Raw genomic sequence first — 17,197 nt, 5'->3', positions numbered from 1 at the left:
ATTTATATTGTAGTAAATAATTTATTCTTAGTCCAATGAGCAATGAAATTATAGTGATGTTAATAATGTACACTTATTTCTTCAAATCATTTATAATTGTAGGAATAAGTATTTGTGTCTAGATGTACACACTAGAAAATCGAACTTTCTGAGAATGTACTGATTTGACTTATTGTAACTAAACATTCATAGTTACCATTTCCATGATTTAGTACTGCAAGAAATAAAATTATTTAGCGATCTGTACTGCAGATTTTGGTTCATTATTACTGGATTTTTTTTTATTTACTAGCTAATATTTGCGTGACAAATTTAGAAATTTTTTTTCTTTCACATTGAACGTACTTGATATTTTTTTATTATAACAAAAATTATTTTAGGAAACATTAATATTAAATATTAATGTCTTAATGTAATTTAGTATATACTATATTACAATCAAAAATGATTCTTGTCACTCTGTCGGATAACAGAGAAGTATTTATGCCAGGATCGTTCTCAAGCTTGGAATATAATACTTCTGAAATAAGTTTCTTACCAGGGACACTATACAAAAGGTGGGCGCGATCTGGTGGCGAGCACCAAACTACTCCCGCTGTTGTTGCTTTGTTCTGGTGACTTTTATCTCTTAGTTTAAGCAACTTTTTTGTTTTGGTTGTAGCATAAAAAATTCTTGCGTTAAATAATAGTACTCATTGCGATAAATTTTATATTCTTCAAACAAAAAAGTGCAGATTGTTACAAAAACTCATATATCTTACTTCAAAAAAATATCTAATATTAAGAAATAAAAACTTTTGAAACAAGTAAAAATTCTTCGCTTTAAGCATAAGAATATGTTAACTTGAGAAAAAATATTTGAATTAAAAATAAAAATTTCAAGATAATTATTTATTTAGGGCAAGAAAATTTTGATTTCCCGAATCGATTTTTAAAAAAATTTCAGGATTCAAATTATCTGTTTTTTCTGTATATTTATAATTCTCAAAAACAGCACATAATTTAAAAATATATGTAGGATTAATATTAATAGCTGGAATTATTTTATAATATGAAAATCGTAAAACTGCTTCGATTCAAACATCTTGTTTGATTATTTTGCTATAAAGGGTTTCTCTTTAACTCATAAGGTTATTTATTTGTACGTTATGAAAACTTATAAACACGGCTTTCAAATTTGAGTTTCTCTACACACACTGATAAAAAGAAACCTGTGAGTCAACTTGGTTTGAGTTGAGCCAAAATACGCCACGACTTCAAGTACGGCGAAATACGCTACGACTTTGGCTCAAAAGCCCCACATATTTGGAGGGAATTATCTAAGTAACAAAAAATATTTACACGCCCTTTTGGTATAAAAAAATTTTTTTTTTCACTTTTTTAATCGACCTCCACATGTTTAACGATTCGGAACTGATAAGCAAAAAAAAATGTTTGATACGCTTCTTTGGCTTATGTTTTGCAATACGCACTTTTGGCATTAGGAATGCAATTTAGAGGCAGGGAAACTAAATATTAATGGTATTTATAACGATATTCTCTTTTGAATTTTTTTTTAAATTTGATTACTAGTCAGCAGAAATATTCTATAATTATTAAATTAACTAGAAATCGACTGTTTAGAGAACTAACATGAAATAGTACGGTTGATACTTTTGTTAGTAGTAAAAGGAACTAAATAAATGATATTGTATGAGACGACAACTAAATTCTTAGTTGTGTCATCTATTAAAATTATTTCTACCAACTATCACACAGTCACTAAGCTAACGTAGTTACTGTATCTATTTTATGTTAATTGAGCAAACGATAAAGATTATATTGTGTTCACTACTAAGTCTTGTTTTAAAATGATTAAAGTTTTGTAGTGACCATAATAAGGCAAAAATGGTTTCTTAAATTTAGTTAATGTAACTATTTTTCCGTGCTGATTCACACTAGTACATAGTTCCAGTAACAATAAAAATTGGTTAGGGAGACTATATTTTTATATCTATCGCTGCATAGTTCAGGTTACTAAGCACTTTTCTCTCAGTGCAAGTACAATCTAATCATTTTCTATTAATTCATGTATTTTTATTAAAATTTTTCTCATGATTTTAAATTATGCCAGTTACTTAGTATTTTTTAAAAATTTTGTTATTATTTTTAGAGTAAATTTTTATCTTTTGTAAAAAGTGTTCAGCGGGTACTTGGTGCGATTTTTTACTAAGAATCTGTTTTTGGTCGGATGTATTTTTTTTTCTCTATTTTTTTTTTGAAAGTAAATCAACTTGATATATATCAACAAAAAATCACATTGTTTTTTGTTTCTAAATAGAAAACAATTAATAACGTGATTTTTAGTTTATGGTATTGTGTCTCACTTAGATAAAAGAGTACATTCATTAGACAATAATTATTGAATTGTACACTGAGAGAAAAGTGCTTAGTAACCTGAACTATGCAGCGACAGATATAAAAATATAGTCTCCCTAACCAATTTTTATTGTTACTGGAACTATGTACTAGTGTGAATCAGCATGGAAAAATAGTTACATTAACTAAATTTAAGAAACCATTTTTGCCTTATTATGGTCACTACAAAACTTTAACCATTCTAAAACAAGGCTTAGTAGTGAACACAATATAATCTTTATCGTTGGCTCAATTAACATAAAATAGATACAGTAACTACGTTAGCTTAGTGACTGTGTGATAGTTGGTAGAAATAATTTTAATAGTTGACACAACTAAGAATTTAGTTGTCGTCTCATACAATATCATTTATTTAGTTCCTTTTACTACTAACAAAAGTATCAACCGTACTATTTCATGTTAGTTCTCTTAACAGTCGATTTCTAGTTAATTTAATAATTATAGAATATTTCTGCTGACTAGTAATCAAATTTAAAAAAAAATTCAAAAGAGAATATCGTTATAAATACCATTAATATTTAGTTTCCCTGCCTCTAAATTGCATTCCTAATGCCAAAAGTGCAAAACATAAGCCAAAGAAGCGTATCAAACATTTTTTTTTGCTTATCAGTTCTGAATCGTTAAACATGTGGAGGTCGATTAAAAAAGTGAAAAAAAAAAAAAAAATTTTTTTATATCAAAAGGGCGTGTAAAAATTTTTTGTTGCTAAGATAATTCCCTCCAAATACGTGTGGCTTTTGAGCCAAAGTCGTAGCGTGTTTCGCCGTACTTGAAGTCGTGGCGTATTTTGGCTCAACTCAAACCAAGTTGACTCACAGGTTTCTTTTTATCAGTGTGTGTAGAGAAACTCAAATTTCAAAGCCGTGTTTATAAGTTTTTATAACGTACAAATAAATAACCTTATGAGTTAAAGAGAAACCCTTTATAGCAAAATAATCAGACAAGATGTTTGAATCGAAGCAGTTTTACGATTTTCATATTATAAAATAATTCCAGCTATTAATATTAATCCTACATATATTTTTCAATTATCTACTGTTTTTGAGAATTATAAATGCACAGAAAAAACAGATAATTTGAATCCTGAATTTTTTTTAAAAATCGATTCGGGAAATCAAAATTTTCTTGCCCTAAATAAATAATTATCTTGAAATTTTTATTTTTAATTCAAATATTTTTTCTCAAGTTAACATATTCTTATGCTTAAAGCGAAGAATTTTTACTTGTTACAAAAGTTTTTATTTCTTAATATTAGATATTTTTTGAAGCAAAATATATGAGTTTTTGTAACAATCTTCACTTTTTTGTTTGAAGAATATAAAATTTATCGCAATGAGTACTATTATTTAACGCAAGAATTTTTTATGCTCCAACCAAAACAAAAAAGTTGCTTAAACTAAGAGATAAAAGTCACCAGAACAAAGCAACAGCAGCGGGAGTAGTTTGGTGCTCGCCACCAGATCGCGCCCACTTTTTGTATAGTGTCCCTGGTAAGAAACTTATTTCAGAAGTATTATATTCCAAGCTTGAGAACGATCCTGGCATAAATACTTCTCTGTTATCCGACAGAGTGACAAGAATCATTTTTGATTGTAATATAATATATACTAAATTACATGAAAACATTAATGTTTCCTAAAATAATTTTTGTTATAATAAAAAAATATCAAGTACGTTCAATGTGAAAGAAAAAAAATTTCTTAATTTGTCACGTAAATATTGGCTAGTAAATAAAAAAAAATCCAGTAATAATGAACCAAAATCTGCAGTACAGATCGCTAAATTAAATAATTTTATTTCTTGTAGTACTAAATCATGGAAATGGTAACTATGAATATTTAGTTACAATAAGTCAAATCAGTACATTCTCAGAAAGTTCGATTTTCTAGTGTGTACATCTAGACACAAATACTTATTCCTACAATTATAAATGATCTGAAGAACTAAGTGTACATTATTAACATCACTATAATTTTATTGCTCATTGGACTAAGAATAAATTATTTACTACAATATAAATTATAATTATGTTAACTTTATCTTAGTATATGTAACTAAAAATAGTAAGAATGACTATGTAGTCGTAGATCACTTTACTATGGTGTATTAGTTACTGAAACTGATTTAGTTTAGCTGAGTCGTCTGTGAACTACGATTTCTTAGTTCAGAAAACCGATTTTTTCTCTCAGTGTAGTATCGAAAACCCAATAATACATAAAGATTGGTTATAAACTATTATGAATGTTTGTTTCTTGTGTTTTTATCCTAATAGCCTCGGTAGCTGCAAGTTGAAAAAAATCTTCGTTACTTGACAAGAATATATGTGTCAACTTGACTACGAAATGTGTTAGTGTGTCATTATTTGACGCCAACTTGGTCAATTTGAACGCAATTTTTTGTACTTTGATCGTTTTCCTGCAATTTTCTATCAATATGGAATGTTATGTCCAGGTGACCTGCACCGTGATCAGGACAATTGATTATTATTTTTAGTTTCAGCCCTAGTCTTTCGATCAATAGACCGGGATCACACTGAATAATTATCTGGAAGGTTTGTTTTTGAAATCAAAAGAATTTGGACGTACAATTTAAATTACTATGTATTATACAACTCAAAATTTTGATGATACGAATAATTTGAATATGATAAAACTTGAAATTATTGTAAAAATATTAGTCGGCAGACAGCCGACACTAAATCATACAATCCGAATTTTACAATAAGATTAGTACGATTAAATAGGTTTCAGTAGTTAGAGAGGACTATAGAATTTGAATGCAGTACAATTTGTTATGATATTTCCGTGTGTTGGAAATGTTTTGGTATTATAACATGAAATAAACTTAAAAATTACAGTACCTGTCCGTATGAAAAAACAATACATGCTTAAAATATATCAAATCATATATGCTTGCAACAAAAAAATATATGATATACTATATTGAATATTATAAAAAATCATATAGAAATTTTGCCCGATTTAATATAAAATGAAAATATACAGTAGTAAATATATGTATTCCATATATGTAACTGATATGTTTTTTATATTAAGCTATATATACATTTACATTTACCTTATAATATATTTATATATTCCCTTTTATATTCAAAAAATATAAAATTTTTATATGAAATGAAATATATGGTAGCATATAATTAACATTATATATGGCACTAGGTTCCATGCGTTTTGATTCCCGGACAAAATATCCCTGACAGAATATCCCCAGACAAAATATCCCCGAGACAAAATATCCCCAGACAAAATATCTCGATAACAAAATATCACCATGCAATACTCAATTTTTTTTCAATTTATATTCCGATTATGAAAGATTAAATACTCGAATATTCTCATGTAGTTTACATAAGAAAATCGAATCAACAACTTATTACAAGTATATAATATTATGATATTTTTATTATATTACGTAAGTTCAACATTATAAAAATATTTTCTTATTATTATTGTCATCAACATTTATACTTTTGAACTTATTCGAAAATAGACCAACACATATGCTTGTTATCGTGCTGTGCTCTTTTTTCATGGATTTTATGTGTGTTTATTCGAAAATAAATTCATACGAATGTATGGAAATAAACATATATATATTTATGAGTTTTTTCAAAATATACACTCATGCCATAAATTAAAGGAACAGAAAAATTTTAGAAATTTCTTATTTCTTTATTATTAATAAGACTGTAAATTCGTAAAAAACAATCGTATCGGAACCGTGGACTCTCAAAGAAAATAAAAAATTTAGAAAATTTTTATCTCACTGTATTTTTCATGTTTGTGCAATAGCTAAAGCTCCAGAAGAATTTTGATGACAATGCGCCAAAACTAGAAATTTCAAGCTATAAAACGCTATTTTTTAATCCCGATACGATTATTTTTCACGAAGTTACAGTCTTACAAAAATCAATAATAAATTTCTAAAATTTTTTCGTTCCTTTAATTTATGGCATGAGTTTATACATGCAACTTACTAGCAGCGTAAAAAAATAATTAATAATCAAGAGAATATTTTATCAAACGCTCATTTTGTCTTAATGATATTTTGTCATCGAGATATTTTGTCCGGGGATATTTTGTCTCGGGGATATTTTGTCTTGGGGATATTTTGTCGGAGATATTATGTCCGGGGATCAAAACGCCGGCTACCATGGCACCATACATTTTCTTTGTTATATTTAAGCATATATTTTATTCGGTGGATGTATATGGGTATATTATATATTCGTATTAAATTAACTAATTAGATCTAATTTAATTGGAGTTGGTCATACGAATAAGACACGTTTCCATACACAATATAAGTATATGATTTTACATATAATAAAAATATATTTTTTGTATATAATTGACATATATATTTTATGTATGCTGTTACATTCTGACTTCTGCATTTATAAAAGAGAATAATTTAAAAATGACCAGTTTGACATCGTGAGGGTATCTATAGATCCCTGGTGCGTCAGCTGTTGACCTTCCTTTATTTTATGAAATAAATTTTTATGGACTTACCATGATGAAGATTATGGGCCCCATAACTTGGCCCAAATACTCCCTTTATGCTTCCTCTGGGTACGAACAAAACGAGCTCTGAAGACCCGGTTTCTTCGAAAGAGAAAGTAATTTCAATAGGTTGATCAAACCTCCAGAGCTCGAAGGCTCGACAACACAAGAGCTCGAAGGCTCAACAATACACGAGCTCCAAAGCTCAACAACACATGAGCTCGAAAGCTCAACAACACATGAGCTGGACGGCTCAACAAGAACTTCCTCAGATTTAATTCTTGGACGACCTTTGGTGAGGTCGGCGACAACACCTTGACTCCCGCGACCGAGCTGTACTGCACATCCTGACCTCCTGCTTTATCGGCCACAAAGCATAATTAATTAATTAATTTATGTAACAGTACCTAAGTCCACCTCCGCCGACCGGAGGCCGTTTCCTCACCCGTTTGGGCATACACACATTGCGGGATGTTCCCATTTACCACCCAGACGACACTCTTAGTAGAAAATCGACTAAGAGTGGAAATCAACCGGAGGAATTATCAGAATTCCTCATTGTGCGTGGTATCGAACCACAACCACCACGAGTCCAACCTCTTTGGGTCAAACACTACTCCCATCTCAGGAAATAAAGAGACTCTGGTCACAGTAGGCTTGGAAAGGCCCCCCGTGGTACCGATTCCCTATATGGGTCTTTAAGTTGCATAGGAATAGTGGTGGGTCGCAACTTCTTCCCATACCCTATGTAAAGGGCTTCCTCCACTTGTTTCTTTCGGATTCCCAACAAGCAATTATCCGCTTGTTCATCCCCTGATAGATTTTCTACTTTCCGTGTTGTTTTAAAACTCTAATTATTGAAGCCAAATGAAAGATAGAGGGCAGCATGGGCTACGAAGCATAAAGGGTGATACGATTGGTGATGAAGGAGCCCGAATTGCTGTTGAGCGCTCTGATTAAAGGAAGGGTGGAACAGGTAGTAAGCACTCGCCCCTTTGGTTCTTTAGATAAAGATTTGTATTGAAGGTTAAATTTTAGGTTTTATTCCTCTGAACCTGGAGACAGGAGAATCAGTCAGTTAATTAGTACAGATTTTCGTGCTCTGTGAGATCTCGCGATCAACTGACTGATTCTGCTGCTCTTCGACTAAATACTTTCATCAAAATGTTAACGTCGCATCTCAGGTTTCCTATGAGAGAATCGTCGTGGCCCGGATCTCATGCATCGTCATCTGTTTAGACTATCCGCGAGCCACGGTGATTCTCTTATCGCCAGAGATTTCCGTTAAAATGTTGACAGTGAAAAGAAACAATTTCGCCAACAAAGTAACGATTTATTTATTTATTTATGATCCTAAGAAGTATCGAACCGTTTATTTACCCACCGTGGCGAATAAATAATTCGAGACTTCAAAAAAAAAAAATTTCTGAAATTTTTATTTAAATATAATTAAAGCCAAAACGTAACAATGCTAAACATATACCAACTAGTATATAATAAATATTATATTTTTTAATATAAAAAAAAAAATATATCAGAAAATCTAGTTAAATTGGCCACATATATTTTCTGATATTCATCATATATTTTCACATATATTTCGACTACATATGTTATTTTCATACGGGTGGATTTACAGCAAGCTAATTATTTTAATTTGTTGATACACTGACTAATATATTATTCACGTTATTATAATTCTATTTACTTTTTAAATTTATCTAAAAACAACCACGAAATGAGACGATAAATCTAGACATGTAAAATAATTAATAACTTAAGTGTGAGAACATTTGTACAAAAACGACTGCAGAACTAGTGTAAAACCCGAAGTGTGAAAACACTTGTAAAAACTAATGTGGAACTAGTGTAAAATAATTTGTGTGAAGACACTGTAATTCAAACTTCACTGCCTCAAAGTAACTCCTGTCCTAGACCAGAGGTAGGGCACTCAATGCTTTTGGATGGGACCGAATTCTGTCCACATGGTTCATTGAAAACGCAAACCTTCAGTAATAAACTCCAGATTTTCTAGAATCCAACCGAATTTTGTTTTCAACCGTCTTGTAGGTTGGTAGCATATCGAAAACATAAGAATAAGTACGATCAAACCAGGCCTGAAATAATAATAATAATAATAATAATAATAATAATAATAATAATAATAATAATAATAATAATAATAATAATAATAATAATAATAATAATAATAATAATAATAATAATAATAATAATAATAATAATAATAATAATAATAATAATAATAATAATAATAATAATAATAATAATAATAATAATAATAATAATAATAATAATAATAATAATAATAATAATAATAATAATAATAATAATAATAATAATAATAATAATAATAATAATAATAATAATAATAATAATAATAATAATAATAATAATAATAATAATAATAATAATAATAATAATAATAATAATAATAATAATAATAATAATAATAATAATAATAATAATAATAATAATAATAATAATAATAATAATAATAATAATAATAATAATAATAATAATAATAATAATAATAATAATAATAATAATAATAATAATAATAATAATAATAATAATAATAATAATAATAATAATAATAATAATAATAATAATAATAATAATAATAATAATAATAATAATAATAATAATAATAATAATAATAATAATAATAATAATAATAATAATAATAATAATAATAATAATAATAATAATAATAATAATAATAATAATAATAATAATAATAATAATAATAATAATAATAATAATAATAATAATAATAATAATAATAATAATAATAATAATAATAATAATAATAATAATAATAATAATAATAATAATAATAATAATAATAATAATAATAATAATAATAATAATAATAATAATAATAATAATAATAATAATAATAATAATAATAATAATAATAATAATAATAATAATAATAATAATAATAATAATAATAATAATAATAATAATAATAATAATAATAATAATAATAATAATAATAATAATAATAATAATAATAATAATAATAATAATAATAATAATAATAATAATAATAATAATAATAATAATAATAATAATAATAATAATAATAATAATAATAATAATAATAATAATAATAATAATAATAATAATAATAATAATAATAATAATAATAATAATAATAATAATAATAATAATAATAATAATAATAATAATAATAATAATAATAATAATAATAATAATAATAATAATAATAATAATAATAATAATAATAATAATAATAATAATAATAATAATAATAATAATAATAATAATAATAATAATAATAATAATAATAATAATAATAATAATAATAATAATAATAATAATAATAATAATAATAATAATAATAATAATAATAATAATAATAATAATAATAATAATAATAATAATAATAATAATAATAATAATAATAATAATAATAATAATAATAATAATAATAATAATAATAATAATAATAATAATAATAATAATAATAATAATAATAATAATAATAATAATAATAATAATAATAATAATAATAATAATAATAATAATAATAATAATAATAATAATAATAATAATAATAATAATAATAATAATAATAATAATAATAATAATAATAATAATAATAATAATAATAATAATAATAATAATAATAATAATAATAATAATAATAATAATAATAATAATAATAATAATAATAATAATAATAATAATAATAATAATAATAATAATAATAATAATAATAATAATAATAATAATAATAATAATAATAATAATAATAATAATAATAATAATAATAATAATAATAATAATAATAATAATAATAATAATAATAATAATAATAATAATAATAATAATAATAATAATAATAATAATAATAATAATAATAATAATAATAATAATAATAATAATAATAATAATAATAATAATAATAATAATAATAATAATAATAATAATAACTATCTTCAGAAGTACTTAGCGAGCTTGGGTACGAATCCCACTTAGATTAATTTTTTTTTTTTAATGTTTTATTCGTTTAAAAATATCTCTTTAACAATCTGTAAGAAAATAAACCAAGATTTCATAAAATTTCATAGAATTTCAGGTTTTTGTTACAAATTTTTACATATCTCATAGAATATTTTAAAATCTCATAAAACATTTAAAAATCTTATAAAACAGTTAAAAATTTAATGATATTTCTTATATGAATTTCACATTTTTTTTTTTTTTATTAAAATTTATGCTATTTTTTATTCCAATTCGATATTTTTTTTTGTTTTTTGTTATTATTAAACTTCATACCATTTTTTTCGTGGTTATCTCAATTTTATTTAACCGTAAAATGTAATTGATTTTCATAATAGTCCCCTGAATGTTACGAAATTTTTAAAAATTTTGAACGGCCACACTGAGAGAAAAATCAGTAAAATTAACTATAAAATTCTAGTAAGATAACGCTTCAACTATTTAGTCGTAATATCTACAATAATCATTAATAGTTATTATATCAATCGGAAAATAGTCCAGATAAATATTTTTTAGTATAATCAGTCATATCAAATGTTGACGTAACTAATTTAAAAATGTTTATGAAATACAAATTTTATTATTTTCATAACTTAATTCTAGTAGCTTTATTTACTATAAGAATTTTATTGAAAAGCATCAAAATTTAAGTATTGTTAAACAGAAAGTAATAATTATTGGTAATATTAAATATTTATTAATGTTATTGCTTCCATATAATTGATACAAATTTAGTGTATAAGTCAGGTAAATTATACATTTGTGATCAAGTGAACAAAAATTTTAGTAATCACGATTAGAAGATTATATTCATAGTATCTATAACTTTTATTCTGTTCTAAGTTCAGATTTAAACCAACTAGTAATATTAAATTAAATGGATGAAAAGAAATTAGTCTTGTTGTCTAGTAATATATTTATTACTTTCAATATAATATTATTAATAAAGTTATTATATCGAGTCATGCATGCATAATGCAAAATCCCAAAAATGTTGAGCATCAAAAGAGGTATTTGTAACTCAGTCGTACAACAGGGGAGTATTGGTACCAGAGTCGCCCTCAAGTTTAGAATATAATACTTCTGAAATAAGTTTTTTAACAGGGACACCTCAGAAGGTAGGCGCTATCTAGTGGCGAGCACCAAACTATTTCCATTGCCGTTGTCTAGTACCGACGACTCCTTCATTCTCTGTTTATATTTTCTCTCCCAAGAAATTTTTCACTCGGTTTAATCAATTTTTTTTTCTTAGTTGGAGCATACGAAAATTCTTACGTTAAAAAAATAGTACTTATTCCGAGAAATTTAAGTTCTTTTTGTCAATTCAACAAATATTTTTTTGATCCAAAAAATTTTCGATAAAGTAAATAATTCAGTTTAATTCGCGAATAATTTTTGCAGAAAGCACAGCTAAAGAAATCATTAGATTTTTGTTAAATTAGATAGAACAAGATATCAACAAGTATTCATTGTTGATTTAAATTAAATATGAATTTAAAGACTTTATTTTGTGCCGCTTAGATACAAGTTAAATATTTTGACCTTAAAATTTTTTACTACAATAAGTACATACTCACTGCACTGTTTTTACAGATGAAATCCGTCATTCGGCGGATATAATAATCAAAGACAACAATTTTCGATCCAGTTTAATGCGACACAAAAGGATTTTCATCCGTTTTTCACGAAAATTGTGATTTTTTTTCCAAACAATTAATTTTAAAAACTTGTAACTATTGTATTGAAAGGTTTAAAAATAATTGGATAACATTATTTGATGGATAATAAAATCATCTACAAAAAAGTTCCTAAATTTTTGTTTTGTTACATACAACAAAATTTTCGTATGGAACTAAAAAAAAAATATCGATTTTATTTTTCACAGTCTAATATATGGAAAAGAGAGGGGCAAAACAGGGTACTTAAGGAAGTAGTAAGTTTTTAGGAACTTAAATACGTTAAATAAACTTTTTTTTTTTTTTTTAATATTTGTAGTAAAAAGAAAAAATTTTCAGCTGCCGTGAAAAAAAAATTAGTATCAATTCCGACGATTTAAATAAGTATTCAATCACTAAATAAATAACTCGTGCAAACGTCAATTTTTGTTCAAATGAATCATTGTAAAATAATTTAAGCAACAACCGAGTTGTAGTTCTTTTTTGCATTTTTATAGTTAATATAGTTATGAGCAATCATTAGTTTACTTATAATAATGCATTGTTATATATGTCCCATTTATGGACATATATGATCTATATGTGACCGTATATAATTTTTTTTTCCCGGGTGTAGCACTGTAGTAATTAAAATTATAAGTTTCTATAAATAGATGAATTATTGTGATGTTTACATATAAGTATAGATTTAGGTGATGTGTCAATAAAAAAATCTGGGCATCGGTCGGCCCTGCAGGCCAGCTCCAAAACTTCCCGCTGTTTTCGAGTTCTTCGAGCTCGAAAATACCTTTGTATGCTACTTTTTTCGAAAAAAAAAACCGTTTTTTACCATTTTTTTCCAACGATATCTTTCAAAAGAGTTGACCGATTGAGACGGTTGAAAGTTAACTGTTTCCTTAGCAGGAAGTTTAAAATGAATTCATACTCAAAAACTGAAGACACACAATACATAAGTGGACATTGCACAATGCACGTTGCTTGTGGCGAACAGCAGCTAACTCATTTGAGACTAAACATATCACACAGGTATCACTATAGCTATCGACTTATCCATATATATGTATGTGTATGAATTAGTATAATTGTTCCGATCATATTCGGTGCTTCAGAGAAGAGCATATATACTAAAAATCGTTATTAAATACCACTCAATATATCTTTGTTATTTTGTATCTACGTCATATTCTTTCACCTTTTTATAATCAATAAGTTATTAACTTCATTGATTGGTAACTGTTATTATATAGAATACATACATATCGGATACACGGATATTTACAGAATTGCATAAATATGTGATTCAGCTATTTCAATAATGGCTAGTCAAACAGAGTACTTAATTAAATTGATATTTATTTATATTCTTGAAAACATTATTAATAAATCTATGTTTTCAAAATCTTTGAGCTCAAAAATACAAAAAATTAGAATTATAGTAGCCCGATGAAAAAAGATTTTATATAACTGTATACAGTTAGATATGGATTATATACAATTGGATGGAGGTAATGCATAATTATATAAATATTTTATATGATTATATACAATTACATACAATCGTATATAATTCTATACAAAAATGCAAAAGGGAATAATGAAATTATATACAAATGGATATATTTGTATACAATTATATAGAATTGTCCATAATTATATATAGTCTACACGAATACAGTATGTGATTATATACAAATGTATATATTTGTATACAATTATATGCAAATTATATACAAAATTTATATAATTATATACGATTGTATATGATTGTACACAATTAGATATAATTATGTACGATTGTATACAATTAGATTGGCCCATTTTTTCTACACTGATAGAAAAACTATCTTGATTCAAGAAATATTGTTTCTTCAAAATGTGGTTCTTGTTTCAAAATTTTTAATTGGTTTAATTCAAGAACTAAATCTTTGAACCAAAAAATTGAAATTCTCGGATAGAGAAAAAAAAATTCTTCGTTTGAGAATTTTATTCTTCGATGAAGCCTTTTTTGTTCGGAAACAAAATTCTGACATATTTCGCTTAAGAATTTCTTGCTCTTGAATTAAGATAGGCAAAATGTAGATTTAAGACACTACTGACTTGTTCCGAGAATGGCGCAATTTTTAAATCAAGATATCAATTTACTCAGCTTGGAAAAAAACTTTTTTTTTTATTTTAAAAAGAAAAAATTTTAACGTGATTTTTTAGGACTACATTCATTTGCTTCAGATATGTTAAAGTAGAAATTTATTTTTTAAAAAATTTTTTTTTTCATTACTTTAAAACATCTTCCATTAAGGAATTATTACTTGAACACACTTACCCTATTTGAACAAATTATCGATTAGACTTGTTGCTAACAGCAATGACGGTTTATTGTAAGTATAAAAAAAAAATTCAATTCACCAATCTTTTCATTTCTTAAACATTCCCCAACGATCTGTTTTTTTTTTTCTTATGTAAAAATTGAATTGAGTTGAAATGTCGATCACTTAAGTCATAACTAGTTTCTTTATATTTTTTAATTATCTACATCAACAAGATTTTTAAATATTGGATCTGAGTCTTTAAAAACTTCTCCTGATTTTAAATAAATCTCAGAAAAAATGTATATTTCTTGAATGAAGAAAGTATAAAACATCAGAAATATACGGAAGCGTAATCTTTTATGGTTGTTTGTAAGACTTGTCCCAAATGCTATTTTAAGTTGAATTGTAAATATATTTTTCTTTTTTTACCAAGATAATACCTTCGTTGAAACGAAAAGATTAAACCAATAAAAATAAACCAGTAAAGTTATTATTTTATGTTGTCCTCTCCAATTGAACTATTATAATTATTTTTCCATCAGTATGTGATTTTTTTAATAATAATATCACCAATATGGAAGCTTCAATGGAAAAAAAAAATATACAAAATTTTATATTTTCTTTCTTTTTAATAAAATAAAATCAATAGCAATAACAGTATATTGTATGGAGGCGTAATTATAAAGCTTGTTTTTTTTTTATTGTTCAGAAAAAAAAAATCAACTCATGCAGAGGGACTGTTGAAGATAGACAGAAGAAGAGAAAAAAAAGAGCGATAGCTATTTGTGAGAGGGCATACGATTGGCCTTTGGATTTACTGATGTGGTCGTCTTGATGTAAATCATTCAAAGAAAAAGGTGCTCGGCGGACTTCACCACGACTCGTCAGACTGACCGCAACGAGTCCAGGTGTCATTCCGTGCAGTGAGGCCCAGTCGCGAGCAATCCCACGTCTAATAGGGCCTCGCCAGCACTCTCGGCCACCTCCACACCCTCCACCCCACGTGGTCGCACTACCATCTTATAAGGTACAATATATTCTGTTATATGATTTTTTTTTATTCCACGACATTTCTCACCTTATATTGCACAACTCATGATGCGTAGCATCAGAGAGTGCTTTACGATCGAAAAATTTTTTTCACCTCACTCCGGCAAGTATTTCAATTATTATACCCTTTTTGGTTCACGGAATTAAGATATATTGCATACTATTTTGAAGATAATTTAATGGAGATTAGTTCCATACTTTTCAAAAATTTCTCAGTTCAATAAAGATGGAAAGAACATTAAAATTTTAAAAAACAAATTTCTTGCCCGTCAAGTATGAAACCCGTGGACACGATAACTTGCAAAAAAAATCCAGTAATTGAATCAAATTTTTTTTTTAAATTCTTTGAAAGATTTGTAGGTCCCTTATTGCAAATGGCTTGGTAACTCAGTGTCGTTTAATTACAATTAATAGAAGAATAAAAAAGGCTGTATAACTATATCTATGTAAAATTAACATGGATGGTGATATATATATATATATATATACATTATACATACATTTCTTCTACCAGAGGCGCTTGCGGATAACCGTCCTAATACAGCTGTTTTTTTGTATTATTGCTAATTGGTAAGCCTAAATTTTTTCAATTCAATTCTTTTTTTTAATTTTTTTTTTTTATTTACATGTTGCACGACTCATAATGCGAAGCGTCAGAGAGTGCTTTACGATCGAAAAATTTTTTTCGCCTCACTTCAGCAACTATATTTTTTTTGTTATTAATCGAGATATTTTAATTAAGTTTTCTTATAATTATAAAAAAAATTTTAATATAATTAGAAAAAAAAAAAAACAACAACAAATTTTAATGAAAGAAAATCATATATATTTCAAATTTACTCGTGCTTCCCGCCGTTTTTTTTGTTTTATTATTATTTTTCATGTTCTAATTTTATTACTTCATAATAAATGAGGATTATGAGTCGTGCACTTTTGGATTTTCCAAATTTATTTATATATTTTTGTACTATGATTTTTTTTTTCGCTTAAATTTACAGAGTTAAATTAATTTATTGAATAAACCAAAAAATTTGATGATTTGTTTTTCACACTTTTATTTATTTCACAATCTTGTAAATAAAGCCTTATACTTTTAATAAACCTTATAAACCATTAACCTTAAACCTTATAACTTTTAGACCTTATAACTCTTTATACCTTATAA

General features: G+C 25.6%; 1 long non-coding RNA gene across 1 annotated transcript in view; it reads left to right on the top strand.

Moving 5' to 3' along the window:
- Positions 1 to 15,982, top strand: part of LOC128668376 (uncharacterized) — an 88,667-nt gene extending 72,685 nt beyond the window's left edge. Inside the window, exon 3 of the long non-coding RNA XR_008404109.1 lies at positions 15,692 to 15,982. This is a non-coding gene — a long non-coding RNA (uncharacterized LOC128668376). The remainder of the gene's footprint in view (positions 1 to 15,691) is intronic.
- Positions 15,983 to 17,197: the final 1,215 nt, after the last annotated feature.

The sequence above is a fragment of the Microplitis demolitor genome, chromosome 8, assembly GCF_026212275.2.
Source record: "Microplitis demolitor isolate Queensland-Clemson2020A chromosome 8, iyMicDemo2.1a, whole genome shotgun sequence".
Taxonomy (NCBI): Eukaryota; Metazoa; Arthropoda; class Insecta; order Hymenoptera; family Braconidae; genus Microplitis; species Microplitis demolitor.
Note: the sequence above shows the minus strand (reverse complement) of the source record. Positions and strands in the feature narration are given on the sequence as shown.